The 13,424-nt window shown below is 45.4% G+C and overlaps 1 protein-coding gene across 1 annotated transcript in view; it reads left to right on the forward strand.

Moving 5' to 3' along the window:
- Xylt1 (xylosyltransferase 1) overlaps window positions 1-13,424 on the forward strand; it is a 297,219-nt gene that overhangs the window by 248,583 nt on the left and 35,212 nt on the right. The gene's annotated exons all lie outside the window — the stretch shown is intronic.

Genomic DNA, 13,424 nt, shown 5'->3' on the forward strand with positions numbered 1-13,424 from the left:
CCAGAGAGAAGTTCTTGTGTGCAAGCTCAAGGGTCCCTCTTGTTAGCCAAGGACAGGGAGCAGCGGATGCTTCTGGCAGGCTTGCAGCTTTTCGCCCAAGAAATCTTTTTAATTTATTCCTGTATATGTACGTTTGCGTGAGTGTTCAGGTGCACATGTGTATGCTGGTTCACATGCTTCTGTCTATGTGTATGTATGCAGTGTACATGTGTATGCCAGTGCACCTATGTGTGTGTATCTATGAGAATGCACGTGTGTATGCCAGTGCACATGCACCTGTATGTGTGTATGTATGCATCTGCCTATGTGTATGTATGGGGTGCACATGTGTATTCCGGTGCACATGAACCTGTGTGTGTGTATGTATGCACCTGCCTATGTGTATGTATGGGGTGCATATGTGTATGCCAGTGCACATGAACCCATGTGTGTGTGTGTGTGTGTGTGTGTGTGTGTATGCATCTGTCTATGTGTATGTATTGGGTGCACATGTGTATGCAGGTGCTCATGCACTTGTGTGTGTGTGTGTGTATGGAATGCGCATGTATATGCCGGTGCAAATACACCTGTGTGTGTATGTATGCATCTGTCTATGTGTATGTATGGGGTACACATGTGTGTGCAGGTGCACATGCACCTGTGTATGTATATTTATGGGGTGTATGTGTGTATACGGAGACTGATGCACCTGTATGTGTGTATGTATGGGGTACACATGTATATGCAGGTGCTCATACACCTGTGTGTGTGTATGTATGGGATGCACATGTGTATACAGGTGCACATGCACCTGTGTGTATGTATGGGGTACACATTTGTATGAAGGTACACATGTGTATACAGGTGCACATGTACCTGTGTGTGTGTAGTTATGGGGTACACATGTGTATGCAGGTGCTCATGCACCTGTGTGTGTATGGGGTACACATGTGTATACAGGTGCACACGCACCTGTGTGTGTGTATGTATGGGGTGCACATGTGTATACAGGTGCACATGCACCTGTGTGTATGTATGGGGTACACATTTGTATGAAGGTACACATGTGTATACAGGTGCACATGCACCTGTGTGTGTGTATGTATGGGGTACACATGTGTATACGGGTGCTCATGCACCTACCTGTGTGTGTATGGGGTGCACATATTATGAAGGTGCATGTGCACATGTGGAAGACAGGACAGCCCCAAGTATCATTCCTCAGGTCCTACCCACCATTTTGTTTTTGAGACAGGATCTCTCACATGGGTTCTGGGAATTGAACTCAGATCCTCATGCTCACACAGTGAACACTTTATCAGCTGCACCATCTCCCTATCCCAATCAGAACCTTTTACATCTTTGTTTTCCCCAGGAATTTTATGAGTTCATTTTTATCATGGTGATCCTTGGAGCCTAGTAGTCATGGCTAATTCTCATATTGTTGACCGGTAGACTAAGGATTGCATTTAAGTGACATCCCCACTTCATTTAGTCCTTCTGCCTGTCACTCAAGAGCTGCTTTCCTCACACCAGCCACATGCCAGGTGCTGTTGTAGCAGTGAACAAGAGCATCTTCAGACTCTCAAAGGATTTACTTTCCAGTTGAAAGACTCAGGATAGCATGAAGTTAAATCCAGAGGTTCGGCCTTCCAGTCTGTGTCTTCCTCATTCACTCCCACTGCTGGTATGGATAGAGGCAAGCAGGATTCAGAGCTCCCACCTCTCCCATTCAGAGTAAACAGTGTCAAAAACTAGGAGATTGGCTTGAGGAGATGGCTCAGTCTGTAAAGTATTCACTTCATTAGTATGAGTTCAGTTTCCAGAAACCCTGCAAAAATTCAGGCATAGCAGCATGCACATGTAATCCCAGTGGGATGGGAGGAAGAGACCGTCCATCTAGTCTGGGCTACATGATGAAGTTTCAGACCAACGAAAATCCCTCATCAAACAAAATGTGCAAGGTACCTAAGGATCAACACCTGAAGTTTTCCTGTGATCTCCACATGCATGTGCACACCTGCTCCTGCTTACATGTGCATCAACACATTTACACACATACATAAACACATACCTGTACACAAACAGCGTCTGGTTCCAGTGTTGAACAGAACACACTCCAGAATAGTAGCTCTTGGAATCATTGTAACCTGTTAGTATTTTGCGTCTGGTTGTTTGGTTGGTTGGTTGGTTGGTTGGTTGGTTGGTTGGTTGGTCGGTCAGCTGGCTCATTTGAACATATCTTCCATGAGAATCCTGATTTCCAATTAACCACGACAAGCCTGGTATGACTTTGTGTCTATGTTCTGTGTCTGACTTTACTCAAGGCTGGTAGCAAGTCCAGTCCCATCCTTCCTAGGTCATGGCAGTTCTTGTTTCTCCATTCCTGATCTGGTCATGGTTGGGATTTGAATGTACAGTCCCTGTTCAAGATAATTTCTGCCATGACTCATGGAGATGGCAGATTCTGTGACTCGATATACCTTATTTTCTCAAGCAAGCGACAGAAGCAAGCATTAAGTTCCCTGCCCTGAGTTTTCAAGGAGTTATCCCAGAATTCTTGGGTTGCATTATTTCTTAAGGTTTGATTTCAATTTCAGCAGCCAATTGTGCACATATTGGCCTCTTCTTGATTCTAATCTGCCTCCATTATATTTAAAAGGAACTCCAAGGCATTACAGTGCTCTGTGAATTCCTGCTAGTTAGCATAGCATGTTCAGGTCTCCAGTGGTGAAAAGACTACCTGGACAAATACAGATCATGGCATGCTAAGCCCTAGTACTTTTTCGCCCAGTGCATGTGATATTGGCTTTATACAGGGCAGAATTGGGAATTAATATCTTTATTTTCAGGAAGTGAAAGGGAGGCTTTGAGATCCCAAATGGATTTTCCTAAGGTTGGCCAGTTGATGGCATGTCAGGATTTGAACCCAGGCCTTTCTGAAAGCAAAGACATGCTGTCAATTAGAGCTGGGGGCAATTCTATAGAGTGTTTATTATTAAAAAGTGACCCTGATATTGAAAGTCCTTGCCCATGGGTAGAGAATGAAACCCTTCTTCTCCTCACATAGCCTATAGTATCTGATTTGTCCAAACATCTTACATTGTGGGCAAAGAAACCATTCCATTTAAAGACACATCACAAACATCACATCCACCCCAGTAGTACTGGTTCAGGCTAATGGCTCTTTAATCTTGGCTCTCTGTTTCCCAAGGGTTCCACTAGTAACTTAGTAGCACAATTAAAGTCATGGGCTTTGAGTTCCCACCCCCTAGGAGGAAGTGCCGTTCTACCGTGTCTGAGGCTGTGTTGGATCATTTGTGTAACTTAACCACTCTGAGGCCATTCCTTTGCCAGTAAAGTGAAATAGGCAGAGCCCCATATGAATAGGATTAAATGAAATGTGTCCTTTGATGATGATGATGATGATGAGGAGGAGGAGGAGGAGGAGGAGGAGGAGGAGGAGGAGGAGGAGGAGGAGGAAGAAGATGGTGGTGGTGGTGATGATGATGACACCATTGCCATGGCAAGCAAAAAGCCAAAATGCTACTGGCAGGAATGTCACCCAGATCTCTGTCCTGCATGGATGTGCACACCCCATATGATCCAGGGGCACCAGTGGTGGGGATAGTACATGGCTCAGAGCTGCTTCACATGTTCCTAGCAGCTGCCTCCCAAACCCTAAAGCCAAGTACCTAGTTTCAAATTGCTCACGAGTTCCTATGTTCACTCTTGAAGTCCCCAGCTGGGACTCTCTCATTTACATGAATTAAGGACAATATACTTTTAGTTTAATTTAGTAATAAAATTAATTAGTGTGCTATTGCCTATAATTTACTGCTCTTTGTTAGTGAAGTCTTCCCTTGGTGTGCGAACTCGGCTTCCCATAGCCCACCTCTCGTTGCCTCTACCCAGTGGGCAGGCCTCACCAGTGCTGTGGCAAAAAGAATTCTTTTGCGGTGAGTGACGTAAGCCCACTGCAGACTGACCTGTGGGTTTACTGGAACAGTTACACTGACTTCAGGTGTGACTGAATCGAGCGGCTCAAATTCAGCACCAATCACTTGATGATTCCATTTTCTTGAGTGTTGGCTTGATTTTCTAGCTTTAGGCTTCGGCCGTTAAAAACTCAGTCACTGATTTTATATTACAAGCAAGGAAGCTGAGATGCGGAGAAATGTTGGATTCACAGAATTAGGGCAAGACTGGGACTCAAACCCTATTGAGTGTGTCCAAAGAGGCCAATCCAAAATTCCTACAGGGTGTCGCCTCCCTGAGTACCGGCCCTGCTTTGTTCCAGTAGACCAGGTGATTTGTTTTGAATGGTCAGATCTTTGAGAATATTGTAGACTGTGTGTCTTAAGTTTCTATTGCTGTGATGAAACGCCGTCATCAAAGCAGCTGGAGAGGAAAGGGTTTCCTTGACTTATGCTTCCACATCACTGTCCATTATCCAGGACAGTTGGGACAGGAACTAAACAGAGCAGGAATATGGAGGTAAGGGCGGACTCAGAGGCCATGGCGGGGTGTTCCTTATCCTTACTGCCTTGCTCAGCCTGATGTACTAAGCTTGCTTTCTTATAGCACTCAGGGCCACCAGCCCAGATATGGCACCACCCACATTGGGCTGGGACCTCCCCCATCAATCACAAATTAAGAAAATGCTCTACAGGCGTGCCCACAGCCTGATCTATGGAAGTATTTTCCCAATTAAGGTTTCCTCATTTCCAATGACTGTAGCCTGTGTCAAGTTGACATAAAAAACAGTCAGCACAATGTGTTTGATTATATTCATTCTTTTCCCTCTCAGACTCACCCTCTTCTCTACACACCCTACTTTGTGCCCTCTTTATCTTTAATTTAAAAAAAAACATTTAAAACTGTCAAAACCAACTTGTGACACTCATGTTATTCTTGGTCCTGTGGCCTTCCACTGGAGCATGGTCCACTTACCACGGACTGTGTTCTCCCCTCCATCCTCCAACAGCTATCCGTTATCAGTAGCTTCTTAACTAGGGCTAGGACTTCATGCCCACCTCCCGTCTCCATGCTGGGATGTGGTCCTGCTTGCACTTGAACGGGTCTTGTGCACGCTGCCGTGACTGTTGTGAGTTCGTGTGTGCTTCCCACTGTGTCCAGAAACCCTGTTTCCTCCTAGTCAACCCCTGCCTCTGGCTCTTACAGTCTTTCTGTCCCCTCTTCAGCAATTGTCCCTGAGCCTTGGGACAACGGGATGTTACACAAAAGTCTCATTTAGTACTTTGTAGTCTCCTATTTTCTTCACCACGTACAGCTGTGGGTCTCTGTGAGTCGCCATCTGCTTCAAGTAGACGCTTCTCAGATGAAGGTTGAGGCTTGCATTTATTTAAGGGTATAGCAACAAGTCATTAGGAGTCAGTTTACTATTATGTCCATTTAGCAGAATAATAGTAGTAGATTCTCTCCTAGCATCTGAGCTCTGTGACCATGCACTCCGTGGCTCAGCATAACTGAGCTTCAGTGTTCTCCCCTTTGCAGAACAATAGAGTAGAATGAGCTGGTTTCCAAGGTCCCACTGTAGGCTGGCATGGCTTGTCTCTAGACAGACTCTTGTAAAAGAGGGTGACAAAAGCAGAGAGCCTGAGAGCTAGAAAGATGCAAGGAACCAAAGCAAGCAGTGGGATGCAGCACAGGTTGCAGGGTTGTCTAACAGCCACCCTGACCCTCCGTGCCCATCTCTAGCCTTTAGCAGCTAGTTTTGACTTTCAGCTCCCACTGTGAGGAGGTGGCCTAAAAACAAACTTGTATTTTAATAGCTGCCAAATTGGTCCCGACTGTTGATGAAATTAAATGGACTGGAGAGCTGTGTTCACTATTTCCCCTAGTTTTCACCCAAAATATTCAAGTGTCCAGTGGGGTGACTGATGTACGGTGCACTCATCATATCCTAAGGAGCATCAGTAGGATTGAAGCCCAAACCCAGAAATTTATCCAGAGCCCTGATTAATGGAAATGTCTCCAGGAGCTCCTTGCTTCTACTCAGATGCCATCTGCCTGAGTCTCAGTGTGTGGGGACAGGGAAAGAGAAAGGAAAAGTCAGCTTTCTCTGATACAGTAGTTTCTTGTGGGATATTTTCTGCTCTGTGTAATTTCTCAGTCACCAAGAGCCCCGTGTTTAGGACGGGATTTAATGTAAATGGTAAGGCAGAAATGCTGATAGCAACATGTCATCTCGGCTACATTCCAGCTGTGTCTCCAGCATTCAGCTCCCACTGGCCTTGCCTCTGTGTGTGCCAGGCAAATAGCAACAACAGGATGAACTGGCTCACAAACCACAAGGAAGGCACCAAGCCCGACACTTGGAATATGTATTCCAACCTCTGTTGGCGAATGTTCTCCCATTGGAGAGAGTGTGCAGCTGAGGGCTGGACAATCACTTTGTTTTACCCCACCCCCAGGGGCTTAAGGCTTGTTGCTGAAAGACCTCCAGCATAGAAAGTGAGTCATCCAAGCCCGAAGGCAGAGACCTGGAGTCCCCTGCTCTTTGTAGCACTCACTATGTGAGACCCTCGATAAGTCACATCAGTTATCTGATTATCTGCTCCCTTGTCTGTAAAACTGGATGATGAGAATAATGTCAACCCAGCCAGGCGCTGGTGATGCACGCCTTTAATCCCAGCATGCGGGAGGCAGAGGCAGGCAGATCTGAGGGAGTTTGAGGTTAGCCTGGTCTACAAAGCGAGTTCCAGGACAGTCTCCAAAACTATAAGAAATCCTGTATCGAACTCCGCCAATAACAATAATAATTAATAATGATGTCAACCTTATATAATTTACCAGAATTTACTGAGTTTGCCAGGCGTGATGGTGCAAGCCTATAATACCAGCTACTTGGAAGGCTGAGGAAGGGAGATCACAAGTTCAAGGCTAGTCTGGGAGACTTAGTGAAACCTATCTCAAAGTGAGGTTTTAAAAGGAGGCATATGAGACCAGTGAGATGGTGCAGTAGTTACAGTGCTTGGCCATAAAAACCTGGTGGTCTGAGTTGATCCCCAAAACCCATGTAAAAATAGGGGAGAGAACCAACTCCACAGAGCTGTACTCACGAACTCTCTCTCTCTCTGTCTCCCTCCCTCCCTCCCTCTCTCTCTCTCTCTCTCTCTCTCTCTCTCTCTCTCTCTCTCTCTCTCTCTCACACACACACACACACACGGAGGGGAGGGGAGAGACAGACAGACATAGAGACTGTGACAGAGAAACCAAGAGAAAGAGGAGATAATATTAATTTGTTTTTTAAAATGTCTGATAGCTCATTGGGTAAAAGATACTTGTTGCCAAGCTTGACGACCTGAATTCAGTCCCCAGTAGTCACATGCTAGAAAGAAAGAAACAAGTTCTGCAAATGGTTTTCTGACCCCCACATGTGTACCATGGTATGTAAACACATTCGTACATACGTATATACATACATACATGCATACACACACAAATGAAATAAATAAACATGTGTAAAGCTTTAAATACATAAGTGAATAAAAGTGAAGTGCTCAGTGCAGAGCACTTGGGAGCATGTGCAAAGCCTTGAATTCCATCTCCAGTGCTGCCAAAACAAAGAAGGAGGCAAAGTAATATAGCCTCTTGGTACAGTTGCTTTGAATAGGGAGAAAATGATGATGACGCTGGAGAAGCATCTTAAAAGTGACAGACATGTGACTCCAACTCTCAGGAAAGCTTCTAGACTCTTCCCAGTGTCGGAAGTACAGGCAGGTGTGAGGCTGGGAGAGGATCCAGCTCCAGATTAGAAGCAGCACAGGCAGCTCCCCGTTCTTCTCCTGTCTAGCCCCACCTGCTGCAGGCAGCATCCCTACATGGGGTAGCAGGATGACTCTGAGCAGCATCAGCTATTTCCCTTCTCCAACACTGAATTAATTCTCCAACTCAAATCCCATTAGATGTGTAAACAGGCAACTGATTAACCTAAAGTTGGCAAGTCCACAGGGAGCCTGGCCAGGAGCCACCTTCTGGTAGATCTGCTGTCTGAAGGTTCTTTGGTACCATCTTGCTTCTGCAGAGATGGGCTCCCTCCCCTGGTTAACACACAGCACTCTAAAGCAAGCACATAATTAATATTGCGTCTCCAGTAGAGAAAGCAGATCGCATTTCTACTTTCCTTCCCATTTATCACACCCATGGGGTCCTCTGAGTCTTAGGAGCCATGTCACCTTGTCACTTTGTATTATGCCCACCCTCACCCCGACAGCATGCATAGGACATTTCATACACCCCCTCTACTGTGTGCACCTTTCTGATTTTCAAGACAATGTGAATAGTTAGAAAAATAACCTAAAAATAAAAATCCTAACCTAGAAAGAAAAAAATACATTCCAGAATCACTGAGGGAGAGAATAGGATTTTATTTTCTTTTTTGCATTTCTTTCTATGTCCAAAACAGTCTTTGAATGATGGGCCCCACTTTGCTAATGAAAAACGAAAGCAGCAGGCACTGTTTTTAAAAATATATGAAGGGGTAGTAAAGGGGCCTCCATTTATAAAGTATTTGCCACAGAAGCATGATGACCTGAATTCGGATCCCTAGCATCTGTGTAGTAAAGGTGGGCGAAGTAGTCTCCAGGGTCATGCCAGCCCTAGGGGAGGGAAGCATTTAGGGACAGGGGGATTCTTGTGCTCATCAGCCAGGCAGTCTTTGAGCCAGTGAGCTTCAGGTTCAGTGAGAACCCTGTTCAAAAGTAAGGTCAAAGGAGAGCCCAGACATCAAGTATGTACTACATACATACATACATACATACATACATACATACATACATGTATGCGTGCATGTGCACACACATGCACATACCACATTTGCATCCATATGCAAACAAACAAGCAGTACATGGACTATAAAACTGACAAAGCCTTCAGTGGACAAGCAGACTTCTGGCCTTAAAGCCTGAACTAAAACAGAGTTCTTGACTCTGTAGGTCTCAGAATTCACACTGCTAGTTCTACATTTCCTCTTGGGCAGCATTTTTTTCTCTCCACGTCAGTTTTCCCTGCACAGTATAATAACTAGTAGCTATCTCTGACCATCGTCACCACTTAGAATTCCTTATCTGCTGTTTGCCATTGCCCTTGAGTTTTCCTACACAGCAAATACATAAAGCAAAATTGCATATTTGTGATTTGCATTTTCCCCTCTACTTATTTATTAAAGTGGTGTTATGATCTTGTGGCTTAGGGTGTGGAATCCGGAGAATGACAATTAAGGTTTGACTCTCACCTTTGCCACTAACCAGCCACGTGTGTGCTCACTTTCCCCCCTCCCAGTCTGTCTGCCTCCGTGTCTCTCCTATCAAAGAGCGCATCAGAGTACATATTGGATGCATGGAGTAGGCCTAGAATGGAGTGTGTACTCAGAAAGTGGTACCTGTCGGTACCTACTTTGTTCTCTGCCTCTAGTTGGGAGAGAAGGACAGAGATGGTGATCTCAATCCTAGTCTCAGTACAGAGATCAGGGTCTGGAAGATATCAAATATGCTTTCTATGGATGCTAAAATCATGACTGTCCCAAGCCCTCTAGTTTCCTATACCCGTGTCTTAGACCAGCAAGATGTTAGAGTCTACCCAGATCAGAACCTAGTGATAACTCCTGATGGCGAGAAGAGTTTATATTGATAGCCCTTGGGCACAGTTAGAAGGATGGGTATGGCACCTATCACCTCCACCATCACAACCATTAGCATGAAATAAGTTCACTTCATGAACTGGGATTCTAGGGGGCGGGGGGGGGGGGAGATGCTGGGCACTGTCCTTGGTGCTGAAGCACCGTCCCTTCTCACATGGGTTTCTTTTCAGCTCTTGGCTACACTACATGCCTTTCTACTAAATCCCAGATGATGACAAAAGAGATCAACATTGAAAACACTCGTTTTGATGAAGAAAAACTTCAACACCCCAAATGTCTTGTGGCGTGCTGACCGTGTGTCCAGCACGGCATTAAGCCCTCCCCCACACTATCTTACGCAAGCCTTCAGGCTAACTCTTAGAGGAAGTCATTGCTTCAGTCTCTTTTCCACCTGCACTTTGGAGCAGCTCATGAAGTGTGGGGCTGGTTCCAGATGTAGAACTTAGATCAAGGAGCCTGGCTTCATGGCTCCCCTGCATCATATAGCTGTAATGTGTGAGCATGTCAGATAATCAATGATTGCAGAGTTTGTGGGCAATCATGCTTTGTACTGTGGCCTCATTTTCATTTATTTGTCCATTTGTATGTGTGAAGATATGTGTGTGGATATGCAGGTGTGCGTGTGTGTGCATGTATGTGTGTGTGTGCATTTGTGTGTGTGCATGCACACAGCAACACACTTGGCTTTTTACATTGATTCTGGAGATTGAACTTGGGTTTTCTTTTTTTTTTTTACATGAGAACTTTACCAACTAAACCATAGCTCAATCCTTGACTTTATGTTTTAAGTAAAATGCTAGTTTTTGTTTTTTTAAGGGGGTTCCATGACAGGATGTTGGCCGTGAAGAACATCAAGCAGATGGGTTCGTCCAGCAATGTAGGGACATCATTCATCTTCTCTGGATCTTAATTGCTTTTCTCTTTGTTTGTTTTGCTCGGCTGTAGAATTAGTTAACTTTGCAAACTGCTAAGGCTTCTTTGAACACACTGAGAACTCTAGGGGGCAGCCTTCATCCTTTTGGAACACATCAGAAAGTCCTGGGGTAGCACCACACTTGGTGGGTGTAAAAATATGGCAGCCAGGGAATGATCAGATTGGAGAAACCACTTTGGCTCCTGATGACACGACAGAGCCCTTCTTCACTGACTTCTTCTCCCCGGGGGACAGTTGGACCCTCTGACCTAATCAAAACCTTCCATGTGACTTAGATTCCTTCTCAGCTATTAGAATTTAGTCCCTTGAGTCCCAGTGAAGCCTACATTATAAGTAAAAATAAACTTTGGAAGGCAAGTCATGCATTTCTCAAAACCTAGGAATAAAGTTGAATGCAGGTGCTTCCGTGTGAAATTCAGGCCACTCTGAAGGTGCAAGTCCTCATGAGTCCCCCAGAAAACCTTTCAAAGCAACATGAGACTCTTATTCTTGTCTCTTTGAAGCAGTGGAAATGCTCAAATCCTTCATTTCTATCCATTTGGGAGGGCCCTGGTGAATGGAAGCAGCGAATGACAGAAATCCTAAGAGCTTACCTTGGGGTCAAGTTCAAGGCCCCTAGCTCTGTGACTCTGGAGAAGTTACTTAATCTGCCTTATTTTTGTTTTGTTTGAGGCAAATTCTTGCTGTGTAGCTCCAGCAGGCCTAGCACTCACTATAAAACCCAGGCTGCCCTCAAATTCAAGGCAAGTCTCCTGCCTCACTTCCCCAGTGCTGAGATTACCAAGCCTGGGTGAAATTGCTCAGCCTTTCAGAGAGTCCATTCCACTAACACTTCAGCTGCATGTCAGATGTGTTAGAGGAAGTGGGTGGGTACCTAGTTGTGTCATTTCTGTGACTTCCTGATTGTCTAATGGTTGTGGCTTCTGCCTTTTCTGTTGTTCAATCATCCCTTGAGTAAATAATATTTGCTGAGCACCTGGTATACAGAATGCATTGTTCTAGGGATAGAGCAGAGAATTAGGAGACAAACATCTCTGCCACCTCGAGACGTACACCTCGTGAGCAGAAGCAGATGATACACTAAATAAGAACCCTGCACGAGAAAGAAGATGCAATGGATAACAATAATGCATGGAAAGAATTCGGGATACTAAGGATGGGAGAGGGGTGTCACCATATGGAAGAACTGATTGGTGGTTGCCCCCATTTATTGCTTGGGTAACTAGTGCTTGCTAAATACTTTGCAAGATCCCTGCAGGGGCATGTGGTTTTGGAAGGCTGTTGGTACTCCTATTGTGAGTCCATAGAGTCCTGTTGAAACTGGCTTTTCATCGTGCCTGTGTTGCTTTGGCGCCACCTGTTGCCCAGATGTCCCAAGGTAACCATGGCAATGAGAAATACAACTGAGATGGAGAAGACATCCTTCTGTATGGTATAAGTTCCATAGATGCAAACTAGTGCTCAGCCCTGATGGGAGAGAGCCAGGAGCCAACACATATGAAAAGAGAGTGTCTTTAGACTTACTTGTCTTCCAACTTCACCTTTTATGTTTCAAGTTATGGTGGATGCTCAGAACAGAGTAAATGAAAAATTTAAAATTAAATATCAGCTCAAAGAGTTGACTCTGATCCTCTGCTTGAAACCCAGGCTCTGGGCTGCTACCATCTTCTAAAACTAAAGTCCTCAGTAGCTCCTGTGGCATGAGAAAGCGTTCTTAGCCTTGAGGAATGGGCTGTCTTTATTTACCCATACTTCACCAAAGCACACATTTGCAGCTTATCCTGTTTGCAAAGGCAGTAAATATGGAACCCACTCCCCGAAAGCCATGGGCATTTCATTTTGGAGATGACTCATGAATGAATGTTGCATTCAAGTAATAGAACCAGGGACAGTGCATTAAAATCACAAGATGCTGTTAGCCCGTGTTGTAGGTGGGGTTTAAACACTGCTCCACGGAAAAAGGAATTTGCTTGGCCCCTCACCATAGGTTGTTTTTCACTCTCTCTTTCTGCTAGTATGGTTTCCATATGAATTTTCACATAAGTTATCTGAAATTAGAGTTTTTAGCATGGTCCTGTGCAGCCACTGGACATTATTGTGTGATTATTAGTAGCCGGACTCAAGGCAGGATTTGATATTTCAAAGCACAGGGCTTCCTGTCAAACTTCAGTTTTGTTTCCGTAGAAGTGATAGTATGTCTATAAGGAACAGCTCCCACTGAACTTCCCAGGAAGGAAGGGACTTTATGAATGAACTCATTAGGGAAAGAATAAGATCAGGGATACTGGACACATATGTCTTCTGAACACCTGGGTGTTCTGGTGGATTCTGTTGATATGAGTCTTCTGTGTGTCTCTTAGGAAAGTGGCCAGCCTAGCATGGAACAGAACTACTGCAGGGGTGAGGCCAGCCTAGCATGGAACAGAACTACTGCAGGGGTGAGGCCAGCCTAGCATGGAGCAGGACTGCTGCAGGGGTGAGGCCAGCCTAGCATGGAGCAGGACTGCTGCAGGGGTGAGGCCAACCTAGCATGGATGAAGAGTGCTGCAGGGGTGAGGCCAGCCTAGCATAGCTGAAGAGTGCTGCAGGGGTGAGGCCAACCTAGCATGGATGAAGAGTGCTGCAGGGGTGAGGCCAACCTAGCATGGATGAAGAGTGCTGCAGGGGTGAGGCCAGCCTAGCATAGCTGAAGACTACTGCAGGGGTGAGGCCGACCTAGCATGGATGAAGAGTGCTGCAGGGGTGAGGCCAACCTAGCATGGATGAAGAGTGCTGCAGGGGTGAGGCCAACCTAGCATAGCTGGAGAGTGCTGCAGGGGTGAGGCCAACCTAGCATGGAGCAGGACT

This window comes from Microtus pennsylvanicus, chromosome 5 (genome assembly GCF_037038515.1).
Source record: "Microtus pennsylvanicus isolate mMicPen1 chromosome 5, mMicPen1.hap1, whole genome shotgun sequence".
NCBI classification, from domain to species: domain Eukaryota; kingdom Metazoa; phylum Chordata; class Mammalia; order Rodentia; family Cricetidae; genus Microtus; species Microtus pennsylvanicus.